This window comes from Halichoerus grypus, chromosome 3, assembly GCF_964656455.1.
Source record: "Halichoerus grypus chromosome 3, mHalGry1.hap1.1, whole genome shotgun sequence".
Taxonomy (NCBI): Eukaryota; Metazoa; Chordata; class Mammalia; order Carnivora; family Phocidae; genus Halichoerus; species Halichoerus grypus.
In genome coordinates this window covers 140,774,792-140,792,150 of record NC_135714.1, presented here as the reverse complement: position 1 = coordinate 140,792,150, position 17,359 = coordinate 140,774,792, and the positions used below count along the sequence as shown (strand labels likewise).

The 17,359-nt window shown below is 33.6% G+C and overlaps 1 protein-coding gene across 15 annotated transcripts in view; it reads left to right on the top strand.

Annotated features, from left to right (window-relative positions):
- The window catches only part of MARCHF1 (membrane associated ring-CH-type finger 1), an 861,947-nt gene that overhangs the window by 362,870 nt on the left and 481,718 nt on the right, over positions 1-17,359 (top strand). The gene's annotated exons all lie outside the window — the stretch shown is intronic.

Genomic DNA, 17,359 nt, shown 5'->3' with positions numbered 1-17,359 from the left:
TTTAAAATTACATTTTATCATTGTTTGTAGTCAGTATATACAAATACAGTTGATTTTCTGTGTATGGATTTTCAATTCTATAATTTGTCTTAACTCAGTTCAATTGCTTTTTGTGAGATTCCTAAATCTTGTCTGCTTACCTGATCACATTTTCTGAAAACAAAGACAATATTGACTAGAAATTATTAGAGTGATCATTCTTGTCTTGTTTCTGATGATAGGGAGGAAAACTAAAATATTGTTTGTTTATCAGTAAGTGTGGTGTTAGTTAGAAGTTTTTTTTTTTTAATGTTTTCATTTAAATTCCAGTTAACATACAGTATAATATTAGCTTCAGGTGTACAGCATAGTGATACAACATTTCTATACAACACTTGGTGCTCATCAAAATAAGTGCACTCCTTAATCCCCATCAACTATTTAACCCATCCGCTCACCCACTTCCCCTCTGGTAACCATCAGTTTATTCTCTATAGTTAAGAATAGGTTTCCTGGTTTGCCTCCCTCTTTCTTTTTCTACCCCCTTTGTTAACTAGGAGTTTTTAATAAATGTCCTTTATCAAATTGGGGGAATTTTTCCTTTTTCTTCCTATTCTGCTAAAATTTTATTGTCTACAAGTGTTGAGTTTATCAAGTGCTTTTTCTCTATTCCTTGAGTCAAACTGTTTTCATTTTTTTCTTTTAGTCTTTACAGAGGAATACATTAATTTTTTTGTAGTTGAACTAACACGCATACCTGGGATAAGCCTCATTTTGTCATGATGTATTATTCTTTTTCAATTCATCTTATTAAAATTATGTTAACGATTTTGGCATTTACGTTTATAAGGGATGTTGGCCTATAATTTTTCCCTTTGGAATGTCTCTGATATAGGGGTAGTTTTGTTCTTAAAAAATTAGTTGGGGAAATGTACCCTTCTTTTATTTTTCTAAAAGAATGTGTGTTAGACTAGTCATTTATTTCTTTTTTTTAAGATTTTATTTATTTAAGTGAGCGAGAGAGAGACAGACAGAACACAAGCAGGGGGAGAGGCAGAGGGCGAGGGAGAAGCAAATCCCCACTTAGTGAGGAGCCCGACATGGGGCTAGATCCCAGGACCTGGAGATCATGACCTGAGCCAAAGGCAGACACTTAACCATCTGAGCCACCCAGGCGCCCTGACTAGTATTTAAGTCTTACTCAAAATTTGTAAAACTCAGTGATACCATCTGGATCCAGAATTTTCTTTGTTGAGTTTTAAATTACGAATTCAATTTCTTTCATAGAAATAGGGTTACTAAGATTTTCTATTTCCTCCTAGATCAGTTTTATTAATTTGCATCTGTCAAGGAATTTAAGTATTGTATCTAATTTGTCAATTTTAATGACATGAAATTGTTCATAGTATTCTTAATTATCTTTTTAGTGTCTGTTCATTATGTAGTGATGTCTCCTTGTTATTGGTAACTTAGAGCCTTTTTTCCCCCTCTTGATCAGCCTAGCTAGAAATGTATCAATTTTATTTATCTTTTCAAAGAATATGCTTGTACTTTCATTGATTTTTTTCTATTTTTTTCCTAATTTACCAACACTTTCTTTTGTTATTATTTCCCTTTATTTCCTTTTCATTTAATGTGATATCATATTATCACTTCCTAAAGTGGAAATTTAGATCATTAGTTTTAAACCCTTTTCCTTCTCTAATATAAATCTTTAAAGCTACAAATAATTACTACTTAAGCACTGATATAAGTGCATCCCACAATTTTTATATACTATATTTTCATTTTCATTCATTTCTCAATGTTTTTGAATTGCCCTTGAGATTTCTCCCTTGGCTCATGGGCTCTATTCAAACATATTGATTAATTTCCAGTTATTTGGGGATTTTCTAGATTTCCTTGTTATTGATTTCTAATTTTATTCCATTGTAATCAGAAAACAAATATTTGATTAGTTCACCTCTTTTAAATTTATTGAATATTTTTCATTGCCTTGGGTATATCTTTGTGAATGTTCTGTGTGCACTTGGAAGGAATTTCTGTTCTGTAGTTCTTGGGTGGAGTTGGTTGACAGTGTTATTTTTGAATATTTTTATTTCCACCTGTACTATTAATTACAGAAAAAAGAGTGTTGAAATCATAGGCTATAACACAGACTATAGTAGATTTGTGTACTCCTTCAATTCTATCAATTTTTGCCTTATTTGTTTGGAATCTGTTACAATGTGCAGACATTTATGTTTTTTTGTATCTTCCTAAAGAGTTAATCATTTTAACATGATCAAATATGTCTCTTTATTACTAGAAGTATTCCTTTTGCTGAATTCTAGTTTGCCTGAGTTCCAGCTTTTTCTGAATAGTGTTTGAATGACATATTTCTTCAAATACTTTTTCATTTAACCTATGTATGTCTTTACTTTTAAAGTGTGTTCTGTTATAGACTACATGTAACTTGCTTTTATTTATTAACATAATCTTGCAATTTCTGTCTTTTAATTGGAATGTTTAGACAATTATATTTAATATAACTAGCTTTACTTTGGGATTACAATCTATCCTGCTTTATGTTTTATTGTTCTATCTTTTTACCCACGTTTTTATTCTTTTTTCCTCTTTTCCCTTGTCTTATTTTGGAATGAGTATTTTTAGAATTCAACTTTATCACCATCTTTGTCTCATTAGCTATATAACTTTATTTTATTTTTATAGTGATTTCCAGTATTTAAATATTTATATATAACTTGTCACCAGCTACTGTCATACCACTTACATATATGCCCTAAATCATACTATTTTACATAGATAAGACCCCCTATTGATAACCTCCCTGATTCTTCCTTCCATTCTTTGTCTTAATTTTGCATAGATTCATTTATATCTATGTTATAAACTCTAAATGCACTGCTTTTAATAACTGATTTTTAAATAAAATTTTTAAATAAGAAAAAATGCCTTTTATAGTTACTCACATATTTACTGTTTCTGGCATTCATCATGCCTTTGTGTGGATACAGATTTCCATGTGGTGCTACTTTCCTTCTGCCTAAAGAACTTTCTTTAATATTATTTATAATGCAGAAAACTTTCTCAGTTACTATTTGTGTGGAAATTACCTTACTTTCATTTTTGAATGGTATTTTCTTTGGTATTTAATTTGGACTTGACAGGTTTTTTTCTCCCAGATGAACTAAAGAGAAGTTGGCATGATTCTTATTTTTCTTCTCTTGTATTAAACAGGTCTTTTTCTCTTCAGCATTCTTTAAGATTTTGTTTTAAAGGATTTCAGAAATTTGAATTTGGCGTGCTCGGGTCCGATTTTCTTTATATTTCCTCAGTTTGGAGTTTGATAAGCCTCTTGGATTTGTCGATTTAATTGTCATAAATTTTGTAAAATTTTTGAGCATTATTTTTTCCAATATAATTTCTGTCCCTTCTTCTCTTTCCTTCCCTTTTGGCCTTCCAATTGCATGAGTGTTCCAACTGCTTGGTTTTCTCCCAGTCTATTATTTTTCAGTCTTTTCCACCCCCCTCTGTTTTATAGTTTGGAGAGTTTTTTGTTGTTATAGCTTCAGGTTTACTCATCTTTTTCTATAATGTCTATTTTGATTTTAAATTTCTTTAGTGAATTTTCATTTCAGATACTGTATTTTTTTATTTTTAGAAGTTCCATTTTTTTTGTATTCAAATTTCTTATCTACTATTTTTATGTTTTCCTTTTAATCAGTTTATAGGGGCTATTATAATGGCTTATCTGTTAATTCCCTCATCGCTGAAATTTCTGGATCTGCAACATTGCTGACTTTAATTCTGACTATGAATCATATTTTGCTGCTTCTTCATATGTCTAGTTGTGTTTTATTCAGTGCTAGATATTCTGAATATTAGAATCTGGATTTTGTTGTCTTCCTTTAAAAAGTGCAAAAAGTTGTTTTGGCAAATAGTTAATTTACTTGAAGTTTAATTTATCCCTGTGGAGGCTGGCATGTAAGCTCTATTTACTAGAATTTACTCTAAGGTGTAATTGTTTGGGGATCTCTGTTAAATATCCCATAATTCCATAAATTCTGTCTTCTCTCACTTACTAGATCTTGAACCCTGTGTAAATTCTGGGATGTGTTTGGTTTATAGCTCTGAAATAGTTGTTCTTTCCTTCCTTCATCTTGGGGAGTCTCACCTCACAAACATGCAGGTTAGTGTGTGGCTAAAGACTCAAGGGGACCTTTATACAGATTTCTAGAGCTGTTTTTCTACAGGTTCTTTCTGATTCTTTGCTTCACAAATTCAAGTCATCTTTATTTCCCTCCATTTCAATCTCTATCTCCTCCACTAAGATAGACAACCATGTTTTGGATTTGTTCTTCTCTGTACCAGAGTCCAGAAACTGCCTGTAGGCAGAAAACCAGAAAATTGTAGGAATCATCTCATTGATCCCCTTTTTCAGGAATCATGGATCTGTGCTGCCTGGATGTCCAATGCCTGGAAACATTTGTGTAATATATTTTCCCTAGTTTCATATTTCTTCACAGTTGTTTATACTTATAGACAGTGGGAGGGGAAGCCTCAGAGCAATCTCCCTCCCTTAATTTTTAACATTTATATCATTTCCTTCCTGGTAATATCTACCTTGTTTCTTGTATCATTACATGATTCTATGGTTTCTGTTCTGTTTCTAGGTATTTATAATTTAACTTTCTTGAGTGCTTGGAATGTTTCATGATCTATGTGCTTTATACATTTTATATAATCTAACCACTTCGTTCTTAACTCTTTATGTATCGACCTCAAATGAAGTTATTAGATGTTTTTCTAGTATTCTCATATAAACTCTTATCTACTAGTAAATGATTGTCTTTATTTAAAAACAACTTAAAGGATAAAATATATATTAGCCTCTTTTTAAAATTAGCTTCTTCTTTAAAAGAAAAGATAGATTATTGGACAATATGATTGTATAAGCTTTAAACTCTGTTCTTAAGTGGAAACTTTATGTGGTAATTTTAGTATGACCGAAATGGTCATCACTTTCTTTCATGTCTTACTTATTTGTTAATTGTAGCTATTTTTAGAAAAATGTTGGGTAATTGCCTCCTCTTCTACAACAGTTGAAAAATAATCAGTTAATTTTAAAATTCTACACAGAGATCTGTGTTTTTATTCCTTTATTATGTTGATGCTATTCCCTGTATAAGAGTAAACATTTTATTAGGTGGTTGTTCTTCTACAAAGGAAAAGATATCAAATTTAAAATTATGTAAAATGTTTATAATAAAATCATAGTTCAGATTGCATTTTATTTCCAAATGAACTATTGGTAAATGTCCATTGTGTGGTCTGGGAATAAGTACCTCTTAATATTCTATTCAAGTGTTCTTTCTTCTTCAGTGTAACTTCTTCAGGGACTAAAAATAATTATTAAATTCAATCCAACTAAGAAATTGAATTAGCAAATATTCTAGCCCAAATATTATTCTTTTAAAGTATTTTAGACAAAGTTGTTCAGTTTCTCTGTGTTTGCCTGTCTGTCTCATTCTCTTTCCTTATAGATTTATGGTCACTGAATGTTTTATTTAATTTACCAGCCAATTCCTGAAGAACTGTTAGGGTAGTAAATTAAGTTTGTTTTCTAAAATTTAGGTACTTCTTGTGATTATTTGGCATCCATGGTGACTGCCATCTGTGAAAATTTTCAGGAAATAATCCTTTGCCGAACACTTATCTTTTCAGTTCAATGCTTTATAATCTTGCATAAAAGTAGTTTATAACCTCTGTGTTTCAATTATTTTTTCAACCAGTATGAAGTTAATTTTCTAGACTTTGACCTACTAGTACTCTATTGGCTCCACATTCTTGGAGAAGTGTCCAAATAGCATGGAAACTTGTGATAGATATATTCATTTTGCCCACTACTATGAAAGCAAAGACATTATTATAGAGTGCATTGAGCTGGGTGTCTTTTACTTAAGTTTTAAGAGCAATCTTTGACTGTTTGACTTTGTGGCATGGACTGCAAAGACAGAATAATCACAGTACCATGCTGAATCTGATTGGTACCTCACACAATCAATATTGTAGTTTTTCTGCATTCTATCAATCAGTACTTTCTATTAACATGTTGTTTTAAAGATGCTTGTGTCAGGCAGAGTTAAATTTAATCTTAAGTCAGTCATTGACTCTATGTGGAAACTTGAGCCAATCGTATCTTTCAGAGCCTTAGTTCCTTTATCTGTTTAATAGAGATAATAATTCTGCCTAGAAAAATTATGACGAGAGCCAAATTGGGTAATACAGATGTATAGTGCCTGATACATTATTTGGCGATAGTAGAAGGCTCAACAAATAGTAATTACTATTGTCATCATCATTATTTTCTACAATATAATAACTCAGATTTATAATAATGATACTGAGCTACTGCAACCCTCTGATCATGAAGAGTTACGTTGTATAAAACTACAGTTTGGATGTAAGGTAATTGCTATTTTCTTAAAATTTTTGGTTTTTAAAAACTGTTATTCAGTATAGCATGCATATTTCTGTTTGTTCAACAAGTGGAAATAATTTCCTTTACATATAAGATGCTGGGTTTTACTATGTGTTTGGATGCTCCTTTCTTAAGAGTTTGAAGGAATGTACCCAATTATTTTTTAAATGCTTTATCTTTCCTATTCTTTTTTTTTTAAGATTTTATTTATTTATTTGACAGAGAGAGACACAGCGAGAGAGGGAACACAAGCAGGGAGAGTGGGAGAGGGAGAAGCAGGCTTCCCGTGGAGCAGGGAGCCCAATGCGGGGCTTGATCCCAAGATCCTGGGATCATGACCTGAGCTGAAGGCAGACGCTTAATGACCGAGCCATCCAGGCACCCCAATCTTTCCTATTCTTTTAAATATAAGTACAGTTTTTTTTTTATGACTGAAACATTTATTATGTAATTTTAAACTTCAGATATTAGTGGTTAGCTCTTACATGGAGCTTACTCCATGACAGGCCATGTGCCAAGAAGTTTATAGGCAATAATTTAACAGAGTACTCCTGTGTTAATAATTAATGTTGTTTATAGAAAAGAAAATGAGAAAAAAACCCTCAGAGTCTTATTGGCTTAGAAAATTGAAAATCTAGACAGTTATTAATACGGTTAAAAATAAAGAAAAATATGGGATGCCTGGGTGGCTCAGTTGGTTAAGCGTCTGCCTTCAACTCAGGTCATGTTCCCAGGGTGCTAAGATCAAGTTCCACATCGGTCTCCTTGCTCAGTGGAGGGCCTCCTTCTCTCTCTGCCTGCCACTCCCCCTTCTTGTGCACTCTCTCTCTCTCTCTCTCAGTCTCTGACAAATAAATAGATAAAATCTTTAAAGAAATAAAGAAAATATTCGAGTGATTATTATAGTGTTCTAATTTATTAGGTCTTGGAGATCTAATCATGAATATAGATAGCATCCTATAAAAATGATATAATATACATCTGGTAAATCTTTTGGTTTATTCTCCTTAGGAAGTAGTTATAATAATACTATTAAATATTCAATAACCATTTTCAAATATTTTATAACATTTCATACTTCATTTTATACCCTTTAATCTTTTTAATAAATGTCTTTTCTCTTTGAAATTTTCTTATAGTAATAACTTTGAAAATTCTTTAGTACTTCAAAGTTAATTATATTAGGAAACTGTCCCATTATTTCTGCCTCCTTTTAGAGCTTTTACATGTAGAATTTGTGTGTGTGTGTTTAAGTCAATCACTTTAATTATAAAGAGCGTGTAATTGATAAGCAATATAGTCAATATCTAGACAGGGAAATTCTTTACATTTGTTGCCACAAGCTGATGACTTAAGTCTTCTGTGATAAGATCTAACCTCTTATTCCCTGCGCTTTTCTCTTCCATTTTTTCTATATTTTATAGTAAGTAATCAACCGCAGCTCTTTGCCTATTCATATTGAATCTTACTTTGATAAAGTATATGGTATCATATCTTTAATATCTTTACACAAGGAGCAATCTTACATATTAGATAAACACAAAACCTAATGTCATAAAGTCCCCAAATTAAAAGATACTTCAGAAGTTGTTGAATCCAGTTTTTTTTAGACACACAATGTTACATTAGTTTCAGGTGTACAACATAGTAATTCAACTTCTTTTTACATTACGCTATACTCACCATAAGTTCAGTTTTTAAAAAGATTTTTACATTTATTTGTTAATCGTCCCAATAAGTGGTTGTGTATACCCTATTTGAACATTAAAGTTTAAACTAAAAGAATAGCTGGTTTTTATTTTCATACAGCTCTAATTGTCAAAAATTTTTTTTTCTTACAATGACTCAGATGGACCTCTAACTGTTGAAATATGTTCAAGACAGGGAATACATGTTCCATTACTTCAAAATACACCTGTCTTGCAACTTGAGTTCAACCATTTACCACTCCTCCCATCCTTTTTCTCTAGCTCTTTCAAGTCCCTATAACCACACATAAGGGAACACACAGGATGCGGACAGGATGTGTGCTCTTCATTATCAGGCTGCTTTCTAAACTGCTTTTCTCTGCTCTTGGCTCTCACTACATCATCCTTGGTCTTCTCTTTCTATCCTTAGCTGTTTCCCTTGGACTTGATGCCCACTGCTTTTATCTAACTAATGCTCTGGCTCTTGTTGATGGTCATTCTTATTTTCTAAAAAGATGTGCCATCTTAGAACCCAATAGATACTACTCTTCTAAGACTATCCTCAGGACCATCTGCTTCACCTGGTCCTTTATCAGCACTCACATATTACATATCATGCTTCATAGGCTTTACTGGTTTTGACTTTCATGTGGGTCAACCTAAGTAACATGTCTTTCTTGATGCTCAGGTTTCAGCAAATTGCTTTCTATCTTTTGTACACCCATCATTTGCCTCTCACCGAAAGTATTTCTAACCTGAAGAAAAACATCACCAGATTTGATGAGCAATAGTCAATTGCATAGAGTTAAAAACTGGGATAGTTGAGTGCTTCTTTTAATTCTCTTACTCAGCATTTGGAAGGTAGAAATGTAAATTTATCTTTCTGAACATCACTTTCCTCTTTTCTAGAAAGAGGTCATATCTATCTTAGCCGTCTGAATATGGAGTAGGTAATGGTTAACCCAAACTGCTTTAATGCATCAAAAAAATGTTAAGTATAGACAATGAAATAAGGAGTTAAGGTTTCAGTTGTTCCTTATTTTCCAATAGTGTATTAATTTTATAATGGTAAATTAAAAAGTTGGTATAATAGTTTCATTCATATCAGCAAATAAATTAGAGCATGACATTAATTTTAAAAATGACAATATACGCAAAGGGACTATTTAGTGAATTTAGCACACTTTTTTCTCTGGGACCATTATATTAGCTACTCTAAGTTAATGAGTAACTCATTTCTTATTTCATTTAATTATTTCTAAAACTCTTGCACAAATATAAATGCTGGTTTAAAGAATAGGAGAAAGCACTTTTCTTCTCAAAAGGATCAAGAGATGGTTTTCTATACTCTATGGTCTCTTAAAGTACATTGTTCAACTGGGGTTATAGCCAGTTATTTTTTAGTACTCACTAAAAGTGTATTACACACTTTTAGGGTAGGGTTAATAGAAAAAATGGTTCGAAGAACCTGTCTATAGGAATGAATTAGTTTCCTAGGGCTGTTGTAACAGAGTACCAAAAACTGGATAGCTTAAACCACAAAAGTTAATTGTCTCACAGTTCTGGAGGCTAGTAGTTCAAGATCAAGCTGTCAGTAGTACCCTGTTCTTTCTGAAGGCATTAAGGAAGCATCTGTGGCAGGCCCTAGCTTTTGGTAGTGCCCTAGCTTTTGGTAGCATAACTTCAAATTTCACATGGCAGTCTCCCTATATGCATGTCTGTCTCTGTGTCCAAACTTCTGCCCCCTCTTTTATTAGGTGGGACACCAGTTGTACTGGATTGGGGCCCACACTAATGTCCTCATATTGAATTGATGGCATCTTTAAAGACCTTTCTCCAAATAAAATAATAAGGTACTGAGGGCTAGGACTGTAATATGTATTTTAGGGGAGACATAATTCAACCCATTATAGGGAGTAGTATAGTTCATTGAAAAGAAGTATTATTAAATTCTGGTGGGGTTCCATGTTCTATTTCTAAAAGTCTGCAAAAAATATACATATTAGTGTAAAAAAAATAAGAATAAGCAATTTGTTCTCAAAAAGATCAAGAGATAGTTTTGTATACTCAATGGTCTCATAAAATACATTGCTCAGTTTGGGTTACACCCACTTAGATTCTATTATTTTGGACAAAAAACCCCAATTCTTAAGCTGCAAAAACTGGGAAATTAGTGGTCATGTATTATTTAAGGTAGCATATTTTTTATCTTATAAAATCTTTATTTAGTGTATTAAAACTATTCAGTAAAGTGGGAAAATAAAATTTTCATTTTTAAAGTTGAAAATATATTATGGATTATTTTTGTCAAAAGATGGTAATTTCCAAGTTCTATTTTCCAACTAAAAATACTGTAATAATTTTTACATTTGGGTGAAAAAATTCTGGGTGAAATAAAATAGATATATGTGCATCTGATAGGATCACTCTGAATTGAAGATACTCTCTATAGGGGAAATGTTGTATTGGGGTTGGCTAAAACTGTATTAATGTATATCCATAAATAACTTATGAAAATCAATATTCTTATAGTCAGTTACACCTTCATTCTCTCAGTGATATTAGAAATGATGTTTTGGTTGTGACCATACATGGCTATCTGGAAAATTAATCAAATTGCCCAAGTGTGCTTGTTATTTTGGAACTTTAGAGATACAGCCTATTTAGTGACAGAAAATACAAAATATAATCTTATGGTAATAATTCTGTTTTTATAAAAATCTGCCAGATATGAAAGAAGAATATATAGATTTACTTTCTGAATTTGACCCATTGTTTCTTACATGACTTTCCAAAGTACTGATTATATTGTCAAAAGAAACATTTGTCCTAAATATAATTTACTCTGAAAACATTAATAACATTGGCTTAATGATACTTGGCATTTTTTCATAAACAGTGGGTCATGAGAGCAAAAAAAAAAAAATGGAAAGAAAGCTAGTCTTCAAACAATAATTATTCCTTGAATAATAAAAAATCAGATCTTTCAGAAATTAAAAAAAATTTAGTAAAATGTGATTTCCAAAGAGAAGATACATGTAGTTCACAATTATACTACAAAAGATATTTCTTTCAGAATAGCTAAGAGTGAGAAAATAAATGCATAATATACATAAATAAATGTATTTTTTACATAGCCTGTTTTTACTTTGAAAAGCACCTAAGCTTTATATTCATCAGGTTGGTTCAGATCATGCAAAAGGGCAAGGAGTCTCTGTGAATCAGGAAGATTGTTCTACATTGACTCTGCCATCAACTAGTCTTCACTTATGTTAAACATTCAGTCTACCGGGACTTAATTGGTCATCTGTAAAATGGTAGGGTGCTTTCTGATTTTCCTTTTAAATATAAAAATCTATGATTCTGTTTTCTACTTAAAGTCAATAGACTAGAAAGAGAAATTTAAATTTGTATAGGGAATACAAATAAGTTAAGTTTGAGCAGATACATATAGCTTTATATCTGGACTTAAATTTTAGTTAGGAATCCAAAATAACATCATTTGTTTTGTGTTTTTGCATACGTGCTTGTGTGCATGCATTCATGCGTGTATGTATGTGTATGTATTTGCTTGATTAGGATTGTCAGGGCCAATTCTCCCTTTGCTTAATATCTTAAAACCATACAAGAAGCACTTAATTAAATTTGCTCTTTAATTTTCTGATGCACTGTCAGAATTTTGACATGAATGAGGAGAAACCACTGTTTTCTTCTTTAAGTCACTGAAAGGCTGAGAGGAACTGTGTTGCTAGGCTCTGAGAAGGCTGGGGTTTATGAGACCCCTTGAGACACTGACAGTTGAGTTTCAGAATATGGAAGGGGAGGGAGAGCCCCTGCCCTGTGTGAGAACACCCTGGCACCCCCATTCCTCGGTGATAAGGGTTGGGAGGCTCTGAAGCAAGTGACTTGAATACCCTCCCTCATGCCTCCGAATTCCCCATAGATGCCAATCCATCCTTCTGGGATGACTGCTTTGTATTTTCTGAAAGATGTGTAAAGAAATAGATATTTGCACTAAGAGCTTTGTTCCGTCAGATACACTAATATTTTAAAAGTCATAGAGAACATTAACAAAGATTAACTACAGGTTTATATACTTGGAGACAAAGCTGTTTAACTTTATTTGCCAAAATAAATCTTGTATTTTTAAACAAAATTTTAATTTAATTTATCTGACCAAGAAAGTAAAATACAACATAAAAATTTTACTTTATTTAATCCTAAACTATGTCCACAAAGCTGATTAGATATTAATGTATGTTTACATTCCTTAGATTTTTAATTACTTATAATATGAAATTTCTTTTTTTTTTTTTGAGAATTGAACAAAATGATTTTTTTTTCTTTTCCTCAGCAAATTAGAATGGAGTAAAGATCAGTCCTGTGAAGTTAGGAAGGAGATTCTGTTTCTGATGAGACTCTTTTGTCATGAGCGTAATATGAAAATACAAACTGGTACAACTGACTATTTCAGTGCCTGCTGTAATTATCACACATTTTATGTAACTGTGAGGATTGCTATCGATTCTCCAAAAGACTGAAATAAATTACTTGGCTCCATTATAGTCTGCTTCAACTTCAGAAAACGATGTGTCCAAAATTAGGACCAATACTTTCCAGAGAATAAAATCAAAGATCTTGAGAGGTCATCTCATCCATCATCCTATGTTCAGTATTGAAGGTTGATCATCCAGTTGCTTCTGAAAGGTCTTCAGGGACAGAATTTCTGCATTAAATGGATATTCTTCTAATTATGAAAGATGCTTGTACATCCCAAATATAATCACAGTTGGATTTCAACAATCAGGCAAAACCCAGGAAAACACACCCACTTAGAATTCATTGCATTGCAGACTTTTTGTAAACCCAGAACCAGAAATTTTAATTATTTTTGTTTTTATTTTGTTCTCTCATTTTTCCCATGGATCTTGTTTTGCTTGTTTGATATTTTCTCTAACTCTAAGTAACTCTACATAAGTATATTCTTCAGCATTTCCCTAGTAAAAATAGCTTTTTTTTTTTTAAGATTTTATTTATTTGACAGACACAGCGAGAGCAGGAACATAAGCAGGGGGAGTGGGAGAGGGAGACGCAGGCTTCCCGCTGAGCAGGGAGCCCGATGCGGGGCTCGATCCCAGGACCCCGGGATCATGACCCGAGCCGAAGGCAGACGCTTAACCGACTGAGCCACCCAGGCGCCCCTAAAAATAGCTTTTTAACCTAAGTTTTCCCCCCTTCTTTTCCACGAGATACAAACTCTTTATGCCATGATAACTTGCTCGTGTGTTCTTCCTGATAACCTCTGACAGTGGCCATCAGGTGCATTGTGCGATGGCAGGTCGAAACCCATTCAATCAATAGGGGTGTGTTATGAAATATCCTTTCCCCGACTCAGAATGCCTTGTTTCCATTTTCGTAATTCATTTAATGTTCTTATCTTTATTACTTATATGACCGCTCTCAGTGCATTTATAATTTCGATATTGCTTTGCATAGACTTGTTCTTTCTTCCAGTTGTTGGCCTGGTTTCTTCCCTCTCCTTTCCCAAGTTTCAATCAGTGGCACATTCTAATGGCCATATATGGCCTAAACCAATTGATAACTTTAAACAAATTTTCTCTGTTATTTAAATGAATGTCCTGAACTTTCACATGCCAGTCTCACACTCATCTCTATGATGAAGTGACTAAATACCTTATCCCTGCTAAGCCCCACCTTGGACTCCATTTCCTCCTTAAAATGATCCGTTTAGACCTGTGATTTTTTTTGGTGTTCAAACCTTCTTTGACACTTACATTTAAGATTCTGTATTACGTTTCAAATATTGATTGTATTGTGCCATGTATTTTTCAAACTGACTAACCTGTGTAAGTCATATCTCCTTAGTGACACAGCAAACTCCTCGACTACTGAAATTTTCCCATATAATTTTGTATATAACCTCCTGCTCCTTGATTCCTAGCATGGCTCAGAAAACAGAGAATATGCTCAATAAATGTTTGTTGAATTATGAGTCTGTCCAGTTAATACATCAGCAGATATTTACTTGGTTACTTGTCTTTGCTTGATACTATGTTTCTTTTCTTGCTTAATCATAATAAAAATAAACCCCTTAGAGGCCCATTTTTTTTTGAAGCTGACAAAGATTGAAGTAGGTCTTACTTACAGTGGAGAATCAGATGCATATTTTGCTTTGTTTTCCTTTTGGACTAGAGACAACTTAGGTCATCGAGAACAAGGAGAAGCACCAAATTTAGAATCTCTTAGGGAGAGCTTCAGTCCTAACATTAGAATTACCAACAGCAAATGCCAAATCTACTAGCCAGAGGCAGTAATTGAGCTACTGTTCCCAGAGCCAAAGGGTTGGAAGCCACAGAGTAGAAGCAAAACAAATGTAATTCAGACACGTGTATGAAATAGTGTCCAGGTGGAGAGCCAATGTTCCAGAACGGCTTCAATGATAATTAGAGTCAATAGTTTCCACAAAAATCAAGTTTGGAAATCTGGATCACGTATTGAGATTGTGTACACAGACACAAATTAGCTGAATGATTCCAGAAGCCACAGCTCTTCTCTGGTAGCATGGCCGGTACCTGGTAGCGCTCAGTTGTTGAACGCAGAATGCCTCTTGTTTATTCCGTAGGGTTTAATTACTGTGCAAGATGGACTGTGCTCCCATAGGAAAAATGCATTCCACAACATTTTTCTTTTTTTAGGTTTGGGTTGTTGCATGATGAGTTATCCCAGAGAAACTCCATGCTTCCTGTTGGCAGAACACTTTGGGAGCTGCTTTAAGAAGGGTGTTAGATAAATCCAAGTCATTGGCTTTAGCTGATGTTATGTTCCAGTGTTCTAAGTACCACAGAGTGGTAGAAGCCTTTTTTCCCCCAATAGAGTTCAAAAATTTTGAAAGTTCATTTTATGGGAATACCTAATATAGTGCCAGCTAAATGTTTATTAAATATCCTGGTTATTAATTTTTCTTGTTATTTCTGAAGCATTTACTTGGAAAAACATAATAAACCTCTTGTTTAGTGTATAAAATGCTCTAGGAAGTAAATATCCTTTTCCTGAAATTTGATTTACATTTTAAATTTCAAGATAAAGCTAATTGAAATAACTCAACCACATAAATCAAATTAGCTTGAAATTCAAATCTGATTTTTGAAAAATCTCAGAGTAAACAAAGAATAACTCACATGCATAATGAGGTAAAGGATTAAGACAGCCTTTGGTTAATTCAAGCTAAAAATCTCCTTTCCTGTAACTTCAATGAATATTTTAAGCAAAAGTACTGGATGGAGTCTAAATTATCTGGAAAGCTGCCTTAGCTTTTCATGGAATTTTTCATGGATGTAAACACTGACAATATTACTTTTCTAAACAGATTCGTAATTTACATTTTAGTATTTGTCACACACCTTTAAATTTACAGACTTCTATTTCCAACCTTCCCTTAATTAAGAGAGCCCTTCTAGACAGAGAGATTAATGATTCTTTTTAAAGTAGGGAATTACCCACCTCATAATTACAGGTCATAGATGTGATCCTTAAGCCATAGCAATCTTTAAATATTATCAGTTTAACTTTGAACATGGCATTTTTGGAGGAGTTTGGCTTTTAGTACTGTATTTAACAAATATGCTCTGTGAACTAAGAGTGATGATGAGCAAATGCCAAGGTTAGGGCTACCTACCTCTCTTGTTTTTTACTATTTTAAAGCAGAGATTTGTCACAAGGCAAACTTTAAGTAGCTTATTTTTCTTAAGCTATTGTATTGATATTGTGCAGTGGTTCTTAAAATTGGTTTGTATCAGAATCATCTGTGATATTTTTAAGAAATGCCCACCTCAGGTTCCCGCCATAGTCCTACCGAACCTGAATCTGTGGTATAGTGAGTCTCAGGTATCTGTGTGTTACAGAGTGTCCCCAGATGAGCCTGATGGATGGTAGAAGTGAGGACCACTGCCAGAGCTCATGAGAGGGCGGCCAGTCAAAAGGAACTCACAGTTAGACCAAACTTGAAAGTACATTGAAGTATTTATTTCAGCAATTATTTAAATTAAAGTTTTTTAGCAATCTTTACAGTGATTATTGTTGGCTAATTTGCCAAGGAGACTACCTACCCTTTTTACTTTTTATCTCTATCCTGAGTTTAAAGAAATGTAAACATCCTATAGAAATGGCTAGTTAGAGAGGCATCGCAACTCAAAACTACTTTGAAGATCTCCTGTGTGACTGGGGACAAATTAGATGTGTAAGGAAGTGTAAAAACAACAGATTTTCTGAATTTTGCTTCTTTTGGGGTGAAGAAACACAAAACACAAAAGAGAGATCTGATCTATTTACAATGTCTGGAAAAGTGCATGTATCTAAAATTCTGTCCTTTTAAAGATGGATTACTGAATACCCTAACAAAGAGGAAACGATCACAGGGGAGAGTGATTTTTAAAAAGTTAATGTATTTTGTGAATTCGCTCTACTGAGAGATGGATTTTTTTTTTTTTAATTTGAAGGACAGAAATTTTGATTAACCATTTATTTTCTCCAAATTGTATTAACTGTTAAGAGCACAGTCACACGCTTAGCAGAGTGTGTTTCCTTCCTGGCAAAGTAAATAGAGGCTACTACTGATCCTAACAAATATATTTCAGAGGCACAGAAGTTACAGTAAAGCTGAAATGGGCCGTGTGGTGCTGTGTGCCTCAGAATGATGATGCCTTCTCACTCCTGTTGCTGATGTCTTACTAAGGAAGGTGCAGGGAACGGTTAACTGTCTCTTACAACCAGCCAAAGAAAGACATTTACACTTGCTCCCAGTCCCTGTCTCTCTCTGTCTTTCTCTCTCCCTTCTTATTTTTAAACACCTTGTTCAACACTCTTCACTTCGAGGCAGATCCCTTGACCTAAGTAGATTACTGGGGATGCATGAAGGACACAGCCAGCTAGCCGTGCTTTTCAAGGAAGAGATTTGGCTCCAAATAGGACACTAAGCTTTTCAGCCTTCTGCTTATTTACCTAGTCAGCGGGACGCAATGTCTCTGGGTGCTTAGTGGACTCCTGGGGAATCGGGAGAAACAAAAGCAGAAGTGGCAGCCGCCGCAAATGTGGGAGTCTGTGCCATTAAAGGAAGCGGTTGCTAATAAGGGCCTGTGAGACCTAGGTTTCCTTGGTTTCCATGGCAGTTATTAGGTACCATAGAAATTGA